Below are 12,333 nucleotides of genomic sequence, written 5' to 3'. Positions count from 1 at the left end.
GTGTCAATGTTCATGACAGAGTATCCACCACAAAAAAATGGTCACTGAATAACTAGATGGACAGGATGACTCTTTCTTTGGATGAGTGCCAGCCTCTGTCTTTCGTCATCCCAGTGCTGATACAGTAGTCAACATATGGACAAGGCATAGCAAATGGGAATTGAGTCACGGACTCAATAACTTTATTCCTTCTCACCAACGCTAATCTAGCTACTGTCACTACCAAACCCCAATCTGCTAGTAGCAAAGAACAAATATTAATCTCTCAATATGGCACAATTACTGGAGAAATCTAGTGTTACTTTATGGCAGGTATGTGGATTATATCAGACCCCCTTCCACTCTGGGTGGGATGACTATTCCGAGTTGAGATGACATCTGATTATAGATCTACATTAACTTCCCAGGCTCTCCCACCAGTATCCTAACCTGAGAGTTTAGATACTGCCTGACTGGTTTAATGTCATAATATCCCACACGATAGTGCCTCAGATTAAGGGGTTTATTTCACAACAAAGGAATTGCAACAGTAGGCGTCTGCCTATGGGATCTATTTTTCTTACTATTAATATATACTTTCACCCAGAAATGGCCTGTGTGATAGAACAAGGAATATCTTCTTGAAGGATAAGCTGAGGTGACAACTAGGAACAACACCTGGAAGGGTTGACCCATGTCCTCCATGACAGATATTTACTCTTGACCAGCTACTGATACATAATTCTGCGTTGCAAGTAGCTAGAATTCATGGGTACAGAACTGAGAGGAAGAAGTAGGATTGAGACCTTTCACCATCACTTCCTTGTTATGGTCCAAAGTGCAAGAGAAGACCACCTTAGAAACCAAATTGGGTCAAATTGTGAGTATTTCCTGGCCAGGACTACTCCTGTCCTGCAGAGTGGCAGACACAGAAAAGTAGTGATGAGCTAGGAAAAACGGCCCCTTTTAAAGACAAAAACCACACTCTAAAAAAATTATCTAATTGTTCAAGCACAGTCACAGGGGGACGTGACTAGAGGCACATAAGTGAGGGTATTGTTGTCTACATTTTATCATGTTCTCTCCAGATGGCCAGAGCCCCCGGCTGGCCTTGAGCCCCTGCTCCAAGAGCTATCTCAAAGCAAGGCGTTTACAGAAGCAGATAGCTGTCAGTTAGTCTGGGGTTCAGTAAAATGTTACAACGTGCGGCCGGAAGAATATGCATTCAGTTACAAGTGGATTGCTTTGCTTTCTTCTACAACCAGACCCTTATTTTAGCTGACCTCAACATTCCTATGATCCAATTCATTGAACTTATTTTTTCTGTTTTTGCAATCTTATATTTTACCTGATTTGGTTCTGGTTCTCATCCTGACTGGATCGACAGGCAAAGGCAGGGATTATTAAACCGATTACCAGGAAGACACACAGTTGCTGTAACATTGAGAGACGAGAGGGGTCCTGATGATATCCAGGGGCTTCACCAAAGTGACCTTTGATCCTTCTATGCCCATAGATAATGGTTAGAGGGCTCATGGCACAGAAAAGAGAGTGAACTAATTTAGGGCTCAGAACATTTAGGGATGAGGCTGGAGGTGCCACTCCAGGACAGCAACACTTACTTGCTCAAATGCCACGTAAAGGTAAGGAATATCCAGAATCGGTGATGGAAGAGGGTAGATGATTAAAATCAGTTAACAGCCTCAGGAGCAGCTACAGTAGTAAGGACTGTGGTTTGTTTTAGTAATCATCTTTCATTAAGTATTTGTAAATATTGCTGCTGGCTACCACCTGGAATAAGACTCTATATGGTAGATTGGACCTAATGAAGATCACAATAGTCCTGAATGGTGCAATATATTGGCTGTACTGCACACTTTTATGAATCACATCAAAATCAAATCTTCTTGCCCTATTAATCTAGCCACGACTACAGCAACATATTTCACATGGGCTTCTACTAGCTTTACGCGCTTGCAACTTGGTAGTGCCTGGCATCAGGCCTGTACTTCCCGATTCTTATTTCTTACCCTGGATCTTCTGAACCAATGATGCTAAGAAATGAGCACCAGTGGGGAACCTGCTTAAAAACTCCATAGAGCTCAAATGTGTGGAAGAGATAATGCCCTGGGGTGGGGAGGGATTTGATCCTAGTTCACCTCTAGAAGCTAGAAAAGACAAGGAAATAGATTGTCCCCTAGGGCCTCCAGAAAGGAAGGCAACCCTGCTTTCGATTTTAGCCCAGCAAGACTCATGTCAGACTCTTGACCTACAAAGCTATAAGATAATAAATTTGTGTTGCTTTAAGCCACTGAGTTTATGAAAATTCATTACAGCTACAGCAGAAAACTAATATGCTACTTGACCCACTTTATTTACTGGTCATTTCCCCTTTACAAGATTGCAATTACTTTCAATTGGTCTCCATTTCTCCACCTCATTGCCAGGGTCATATTTCAGGTGCTGCAACCTGGCTTTCTGGACCCTTCACAATCTAAGTCCTAACCATTCTTCTTTCTTTACTCTTTCTGCTCCTTAATTCCAACTTTCTAACCCAACAAGTTTGGCAATGTAATTACCAACTACATCTAGAGAATGTAGGCCTCTTAGGGCAGGTATTTTTCTTCTTTATAATCATCATCAGTGTGTACTGCATGCCATGAATAGTACCTGGATATAGGGGGTACTAAATTAATCTTTGTTAGGAGAAAATATGAATAAATTTCTTCCCTGTTTTTATAGTACATTATGTGCATAATTCTCTGCATCTGAATTACTGAATATTAAAATGCTAGCAAAACATTAAGACTCAGTACAAATTCAAATTTGTCCATAAAGCCTTGTACCCCACACTGATTTTTAATTCTTCTCAAATGCAATAGTATTTATTTCCTGCATTATATTGTCATTCACATAGTAATTTGGATTTGTGTATCCTTTTTGCCTATGTAATTAAATTTAAAATCTTTAATGTAGATATATAAATAACATATAGATCCTGTCATTTAAAATTTTACTTTTATTGTTTAGGGTAGCATTGGAAAGAAAATAAACTGTGGTCTTGGTTTGGAATCAGAAGATATGGGTTCTAATTTCACCTTAGATTTAACTTTTCTTGGCCTTGTGTTGGTCATATACATTATCTATATATAATATTAATATATATAGATTATATATATGTGTGTGTGTGTATGGTATAAATCAGACCAGTGGATTTCAAACAAAATCATACACAGGAGGAGACCATCAGCTCAAGCCCTGCAGCCTTTGTCTCTCACTAGCACCTCTAACTAGAACAGTAGATTCCTGCTACTGTTAGAATTCATGAAGCATGATTCAAACATCAGTGGATTACTCTATCAAGATGCTTCCTCCAAACTCTTTGATGTTAAAAATACGTACAATACTATTCTTTAAGAGGTAGTTTAAAAAGTTACTATGCTGTTTAACAAGTAGACTGTACAGCCTTTGAGACTTTGCTTCAAAAGTTACCATTCTGTAGTCTTAATATTTTTCTTTTTGCTTAAATTTTAGTAGAGTTTGCTTCATCTTATGACATTATCATAAAACTTCTAAAAAACCCATTATTGTATAATCAAGAATTAACCAAAGAAGCTGATTTAATAAAAGATGTATAAAGATATTTTATTTTAAAAAGTAGCTCATGCAATGGGAGGGAGCTGGCTACACAAGTCCAAAACCCATAGACAGGCAGTAAGGAACAATCACAAGCAAGATGGGACTTCTCAGGCACAGACCAAAGCTATTGTCCACAGGCAGCAAAGGTGGTGTTTTCTCTCCTCTCTCTCTCTCTGTCTCTCCCCTGCTACATTCTCTATTTTTATGGCATCTGACTAATTAAAGGGAGACCCACTCAAATTATCCAGGATAATCACTCTTATATCTCCTTTACTTAAAGCAAACTGATTAGGGATCTTAAGCATATTTGCAAAATTCATCACAAAAGCCTATGCATTTGTGTGTTTGATAGAATAACTGGGGGCTGTAGACTACTCAAGCTAACACATCAAAAAAGGGATCATAATAAATATAATTTAGTTTTCAAATAAATGAGAATTTAAAACCCCAAAATATAGTTAATTTTTATACTAAAGTAATATTAAAATTTCTTTAAAATATCCTACTGACTAACAATATTTGTTAGGATAAATAATCTAGACAAAACTTTGAGAAATACTGACATAAAACTATTTATTGGAAGTCTAAAGAGCACTTAAAAGGCAAATTTGTAGGTCAATGAAATGTAGTGTTTTTATGGAGAGCTTCAGCTATATCAATTCTACACTGAGTAGTAAGTAGAAAGTGAGCATTTTTCAGAGAATAGGAAGGAAGGCAAATCTCTTTTTAAAATCATTCAATAAAGACTATGTTTAAAGGCAACATTAAACAAGTATATAGAGAAAGATTAACAACCTTCTATAAATGGTAAAAGCATTTTAACAGATATACCAGGCCTACCAACAGATCAGAATAGGCCTGATGTACAATGTGTAATTTATAATCTATCTTTTTCTCATTTAGGAGAAAAAGCCATAAATTATGTCCTCATCTTTTTAGAAGACATTCCAGAAAACATTCCATTGCATACCCTCCCAAAAGAAAATTCCAACACTTAAGTACACGCTTCATACTCATAATCTATTAACAAAAAATAGGAAGGTCAAAACCTGACTATTAACCATATCTAGACCTGACTATGAACACTGAAGCCTTTTAATTATAAAGAAAAATTAACTTATGGTTGTAATAACAAAGTTAATGCCATACACACACAGTTCTTGAGGAGATCTGCATTCTTAGTAAAAATAGCAGTGTGAAGACAAATCACAAACGTTCCTAATCACTTCATGGAATTGAAAGGGAGAGTAATAGGCAAAAAAGTTCAAATTTTATCTGCAAGAACCAGATACAAAGAAAAGAGATGAAACTTCTTGAACTAAATTTGGAGGGAAAAATGGAAGTAAAAAAATAAGACAGAAGGTATAGGCTCTTAAACCTACTCATACTTCCCGGGAACATAGAGGAAGACAAAATTCTGGTAATGTTTCATAATATCTCCAAAAAAATGGAAGAAAAGAAACTCAAGAGAGTGAGTAAAGACATTAACTATATATAGCTATATGTTAATATATATGAAATACTATAGTATTTATATAAAACAATTTTTATGCATCTTGCTATCTGATTTTATATCTATATTGATCTTTATAAAGGTATCTGGAAAGGTATTAATCTCCTATTAATAATGACTATTTTGGAGTATAGGGCTTCAGTTGATTGAAGGAGCATTTTTTGTATTTTTCTATATTGCTTGAACACTACAGAATACATTTATAGTTTGCATATAACTAAAATTACTGTGCTTTTAAGAAGTTAGAAAGTAAGATTTAAATTGCTTAAAGTAAATAATATTTACAAGTTCTATTTTCCTATGAGAGAGCTGAACGTTAGCCCTTCTGTGATTAAATGGCAGCCTGCTGTAATAAAAAATGCATTGATGGCCGGGCGCGGTGGCTCACGCCTGTAATCCTAGCTCTTGGGAGGCCGAGGCGGGCGGATTGCTCAAGGTCAGGAGTTCAAAACCAGCCTGAGCAAGAGCGAGACCCCGTCTCTACTATAAATAGAAAGAAATTAATTGGCCAACTGATATATATATAAAAAAAAAAAAAAATTAGCCGGGCATGGTGGCGCATGCCTGTAGTCCCAGCTACTCGGGAGGCTGAGGCAGGAGGATCGCTTGAGCCCAGGAGTTTGAGGTTGCTGTGAGCTAGGCTGACGCCACGGCACTCACTCTAGCCTGGACAACAAAGTGAGACTCTGTCTCAAAAATAAAAATAAAAAATAAAAAAAAAATAAAAAAAAAAATAAAAAAAAAAAATGCATTGACCTAAGATCCAGAACTTATTCCAGATTTGTGACTGTGTGTCCTTGAAATATTGGTTACCTTCATTGACTCTTTATTTTCTTATCTGGAAAATGAACTTATCTAACTAAGTAATCTTATTGCTCCTACATTTATAAAACCTATGATTAAAAATTAGAATTAATTATATAGCCAAAAAAATCCTCTATATATTTTATATGCATATTTCATAAGAATACTTTTAAGTCAATGACACATGATCTTTATGGCCTCTTGCACAAGATGTTTTCAAAATAATTTATCATATTTTATGAATTATGTTCCATATTTGATCTATAGGCTCTTTTGATAATTCCAATTTCAGTCGGCATTTAATCAAATCATCCAAGAAAAGAATAAATCAGTCTCCTACTATTTATTTGACAAGTTCCTTTAGAGTTTTATAAAAATAGAATTTAATTTGCAAAAAGAAAGACATATAAAAGTATAGCATTTAATATGTCAGCACAGCTTTAAACACATATATTCACTCATTTAATCTTGACAATATTATCACTTCCTTTCTATAAATGGGAAATTACCCAAGGTTACATAGTTACCAAGTGGTGGAACCCAAATTTAAATGCAAGCAGCCAGGCTCTTGAATCTTTCCTCTGACCCACTGTGCGGCTCTCCTCTGAGTTACCAGCTTATATCACATCACCAGTATTGAGCACTCATGTCAGACACTGCTAAGCACTAGAAATGTAACAGTGCATAATCCCTAACTCCTACCTCAAGAAACTCGAAGCACTGATTTCTTCTTTGGAAGCTTTTCTTTTTTTTTCTTTAAGGCAAATAAACCTTTAAAATGTTAATGCTTTGTTGTATGCTTAGTTATCTTTACTTTGTCAGCTCTTTTCAAGACTCCTCACAGATTTTCCACTCAAATCAACTTAATTTGATTTGCCTCCCTTATACACAACTCGTTTGGTCCTCCAAAAGACTCCTACTACACATTTCAAAGTCTTTCATTGTTTCCATACCTGTCTACCACCACCTCCTCCAAATTTAAGGAAACCTCGGTGATAAATATCTCTCTCTCTGCATCCTTTCTTTAGGAATGGGATATGTTAGACAATGGCTTTCAGGTTTTCAACTAACTGAAAGTCTCATTAATACATCCTTTAAAGTTGTTCAGGTACAAGGGTTTATGTGCTTGTATTTGAAAGTATGTTTGTGTTGGGATGGGATATAGGGAAGATGAAATCTAGTGGTCAGAAATATTATGAAAAGTAGACCTGCCCCACTAGCAGTCCCACTACTGGGTATCTACCCAAAGGAAACGAAGCCTTTCTATCAAAGACACCTGTACTCAAATGTTTATTGCAGCACAATTCACAATTTCAAAGATGTGGAATCAACTCAAGTACCTGTCAATTCATAAGTGGATTAATAAAATGTGTGGATGCATGTGTGTATAACAAAATGTATATGTATATATACACACACCCAGAGACACAGTGGAGTACTACTCAGATAGAAAAAGGATGGATGAATGCCTTTTGCTACAATTTGGATGGAACTGTAGACCATTCACCTAAGTGAAGTATCTCAAGAATGGAAAAATACCATGTGTACTCATTATTAAATTGGAACTAACCAGTGAGCACACATGTGCACAGAGGGAAGTAAAACTCAGTGGAAATCAAGAAGGGGAAAAGGAGAGGAGGGGTTTGGGGAGGAGGGAGGAGCACAGAGGCAAAAACCTACTTAATGGTGACAACAAACACTATTTGGGTGATAGTAACGTCTATAACTGCTACTCAAGCATTAAAAAAGTGATCCATATAACCAAAATAATTTGTATGTCCTTAATATTTTGAAATTTTAAAAATAAGACAAGATGGAAAGAGTCCACCGGAAAAAAATTCTTTAATTCTTAAAATAGTTGTATTCCACTTCAAAGCACCTACTACAATTGACTACCAATATTAAAAGCATCCATTAATTTAACAAATATTCATGAAGTGGTTAATAAGTATTCTATAGATTTCATATTATAAAACAAAATTTATTAACTATTAAGAACTTTTAGTTCTCTGGATTAAAGATTTCATGTGTACATATATAAAAAGCCTAATATTCATTTTAAAAGCCTAAGGCTTTTATCCTTAAATATCAGTTTAATCATAAAATGCTGATTAAATAATTAAACAGTTACTAATTAAAATGTGTACCTCTGATTTTATTATAAGCCATTATTGTTTACATAGCTTAATATTGGTTGACGTTCACATACCAATAAGATTCTAACCCAAAGTCCTTACTAATCTGGTCAGTGAGTGAAATGTCAATGTGCTTTTATAAACCCCATTCATTATATTATATCACCTATTGAAATATCATTTAGTTTCTATTAGTTTTTATTCTTCATCTAAAAATAAAATATAAACCTAATATTGTAAGATTAAATCTTGGTAAATAAATTCAGTAAAGTCTTAGGTTATGAAATCGATGTACACAAATCAGTAGCATTTCTATATACTAATAATAGTCAAGATAAGAGTTAAAACAAAGACCTAATACCATTCAAAATAGCCATAGAGAAAATAAAATGTCTAGTAATATACTTAATCAAGGAGGTGAAAGACGTCTGCAAGAACTACACATACTGATGAAAGAAATCACAAATGACACAAACAAATGGAAAAACATCTCTTGCTCATGGAATGCTAGAATCAACATCTTTATCATGTTCATACGGCCCAAAATGACTTACAGATTCAACACAATTTCCATCCAAATACCTGTGTTATATTTCACACATCTAGAAAAAATAATCCTAAACTTCATTTGGAACCCAAAAAAGAACCCATAGAGCCAAAGCAATCTTAAGCAAAAAGAACAAATCAGGAGGCATCATATTACTTGATTTTAAATCATACTACAAGGCTATAGTAATCTAAACAGCATTGTACCTGTATAAAAGTAGAGCTAAAGACCAATGGAACAGAATAGAGAATCCAGAAATTAAACCGTCTACCTAAAACCAACTGATCTTTCACAAAACAGACAACATACACTGGGGAAAAGATGCCATATTCAATAAACGGTGCTGGGAAAATTGCATAGTTACATGAAGAAGAATGAAACAGGACCCCTATCTCTCACCATATACAAAAATTAATTCAAGATGGATAAAAGGCTTAAATTTAAGGTATAAAACCATAAAAATTCTAGAAGAACAGATACTACACTTGATCTTAGCCAAAAAGCTGAGAAGCAATTAAAAAAAAAAAAATTCTAGAAAAAAACAAAGGAAAAACTGCTCTAGACATTGACGTGGATGACTTAGGCAAAGAATTTATGACTGAGACCCCAAAGACAAATACATAAACAACAAAAATAAATAAATGGAACTTAATTAAATTAAAAAATGTCTAAACAGCAAAGGATATAATCAACAGAGTGAATAGACAACCTATAGGTTGGGAGAAAGCATTTGCAAACTATTTATCTGACAAAGGGCTAATGTTGAGAATCAGTAGGAACTCAGACAAATCAGTAGGAAAAAAACAACCCCATCAAAAAGTGGGCAAAAGACATGAACAGAAGCTAGACAAATGGACAGCAAACATGAAAAAAGTCTCAACATCATTAATCATAAAGGAAATGCAAATTAAACACTTCAGTATGGCGCTCACCAGCCGCAAAACCTTGCCCACAGCCGGCACTCATAGTCCGCACGATAGTTTGTGCTGTGCATTGACAACAAATTCATTTTGCTCTTGTGTGATGAGGAAAGCTTTAAAGCACTGAATGCTTATTTTACTTTACAGGCAGCTTTACTTGTAATGTAAATCAGAATAGGTAACGTATACATATATGTTTTTATTACGTTATTTTTAAATGTTCACAATTTTATTTTGATAAATGAAAAATTAGAAAAGTCAATTCAAAATTATAGACTAAAGTCGACACCCGGCTCTGCGCCTTCATATCATGGCTGTTGGCTACAGTTCACGCTGGGCTGTGCGCATTCATCTGTAGTTATCAACTACAGTCGGTGCTCGTACTCAAGTGGTTAAAACTACAATAAGTTATCAACTTATCCCTATCAGAATGGCAATTATTAAAAAATTAATAATAGATTCTGGCATGGATGCAGAGAAAAAGGAATGCTTATATGTTGTTGGTGGGACTGCAAATTAGTACAACTTCTATGGAAAACAGTATGGAGATTCTTTAAAGAACTAAAAGTAGACCTACCATTCAATCTAGCTATCTCACTACTGGGCAACTACACAAAGGAAATGACATCTTTTATTTAAAAAAAAAAAAAGATACTTACACTTGAGTATTTATTGCAGGACAATTCACATTCCAAATTGCCTGTTAATGGATGAAGTAAATGTATTATTAAATATATATTATATGAAGTATATGAAGTATATATATATTATATGAAGTAAATGTATTAATAAATATATATTATATGAAGTATATGAAGTATATGAAGTATATGAAGTATATATATTATATGAAGTAAATGTATTAATAAATATATTTATTATTATTTATCATTATATTATTTATTAATTTATTAATATTTTATTAATTATATTTATTAATATATTATTATTTATTATTATATTTATTATTATATGAAGCAAATGTATTAATAAATATATATATTTATTTATTAATACATTTGCTTCATCCATTAATAGGCAATTTGGAATGTGAATTGTCCTGCAATAAACACTCAAGTGTAAGTGTCTTTTTTTTTAATAAAAGATGTCATTTCCTTTGTGTAGTTGCCCAGTAGTGAGATTATATATATTTATTAATACATTTATAATAAATGCATTGATATATTATAAATAATTATAATAAATGTATTAATAATATTAATATATTAATAAATATATATTTGTTAATACATTTATACACACACTCACAAAAACACCATGGGATATTACTCAGCCATAAAAAGAAATGAAATAATGTCTTTTCCAGCAACTTGGGTGGAACTGGAGACCATTATCCTAAGTGAAGTGTCTCAGGAATGTCAAACCAAACGCCATATGTTCTCACTAAGTAGGAGCTAAACAATGGATACACACAGGCACAAAGCAATATAAAAGACATGAAAAACACAAGAAGCGGGCGGGTGGGGGATGGGGTGAGAGATAAAAACTTACCTACTATGTACTATGTACAATGAACACTATTCTGGTGACAGACACACCAAAGCCCTGACTTAAGCATTATACAAGGTATCCATGTGACAAAAACACTTGTACCCCTTAATTAATGTTTTGAAATTTAAAAAACTAATTTAAAAATTAAATTAAAAAACATTTTAGAACAGATTGATTCATTGCTTTGTTTCTGCAGAGGCAACATAACATGAGCAGTTAGGAACAAGCTAGGATCAGAGCAAGGAAAGTTTTTATATGGTGAGAAAGAAGAAATATATTCCAGGTAGAGAATTTATATTTCCTTGTGCTATTCCTGAAATCTTTGCATCAAATTTATAGGTACACTGCCAATAAAGAAGAAATATATATTTTATTTTGTTGTTTGTGTTTGAATGACTACAATCTGGATTTCTATAATTTGCATTTAGGTTAAATACATTCTGATTTTACTATATTTTTCTACAATGAATTAACAGATGTCTTAATAAAATATGACAACTGGTTTATAGACAACAAAGCATCAATTTTGTATACAGTTAAAAATTACACAAAATATCTGTAGACTAGTAATGAGGCTTACTATTTTTCCATTTTCTGTACAATATTGTTCAAGATAATAATTAAATGTTCATTCTGTTAATGAAATCTGGCTTGCTCAATAAAATAAACTCATTATCAAAATATTGCATTTGTTAATATCACATTTGTTAATATGTTGTTTTATTTATCTTAGTTTTCAAAATATAATTAATCTATATTGATTCACTCGACATACAAAAGGCCTTCTTTGGGGAGGAGTTGTCATATTGTCAACTTCCTACTGAAACACTGCTTTTGATTTAATTAAAAAACTTACAAATAAAAAAGCAAGTATCTCTTCAATAATAATAATGTAAAGTAGTAACTCCAATAGGAAAGATACTCTGAAACACTCCCCCTGCAAAACTTATACACACAAAAATATACTATTTTACTGTGATAATTCTTAATTAGAACATATCTAACTGAGCATGCAAGAAAAATAATACAACAATACTATTTCACATATGTGGAATGGCTAGGTAGAACACATATGCTAGTTACCAATTTATGAAAATTTGAAATTAGGCATGTCTTCTTCACAGTAATACCCTTATCTTTAGATAAGGGATAAAATCTTATTCAGAATATTTTGAAGTATTCCCATTATGAAGATACCTACTATACACAGGTGGCCCTTCAACAACACGGATTTGAATGATGCAGGTCCACTTATTCATGGATTTTCTTCTACTTCTGCCACCC

General features: G+C 33.6%; 1 non-coding gene across 1 annotated transcript; it reads right to left on the bottom strand.

The window, feature by feature from the left end:
* Positions 1-8,938: 8,938 nt before the first annotated feature.
* Positions 8,939-9,132, bottom strand: LOC142871156 (U2 spliceosomal RNA). The gene has a single exon (XR_012919428.1). It is a non-coding gene; the product is annotated as a U2 spliceosomal RNA (small nuclear RNA).
* Between the last annotated feature and the right edge of the window lie 3,201 nt (positions 9,133-12,333).

The sequence above is a fragment of the Microcebus murinus genome, chromosome 5 (assembly GCF_040939455.1).
Source record: "Microcebus murinus isolate Inina chromosome 5, M.murinus_Inina_mat1.0, whole genome shotgun sequence".
NCBI classification, from domain to species: Eukaryota; Metazoa; Chordata; class Mammalia; order Primates; family Cheirogaleidae; genus Microcebus; species Microcebus murinus.
This window is presented reverse-complemented; position numbering and strand designations above follow the sequence as displayed.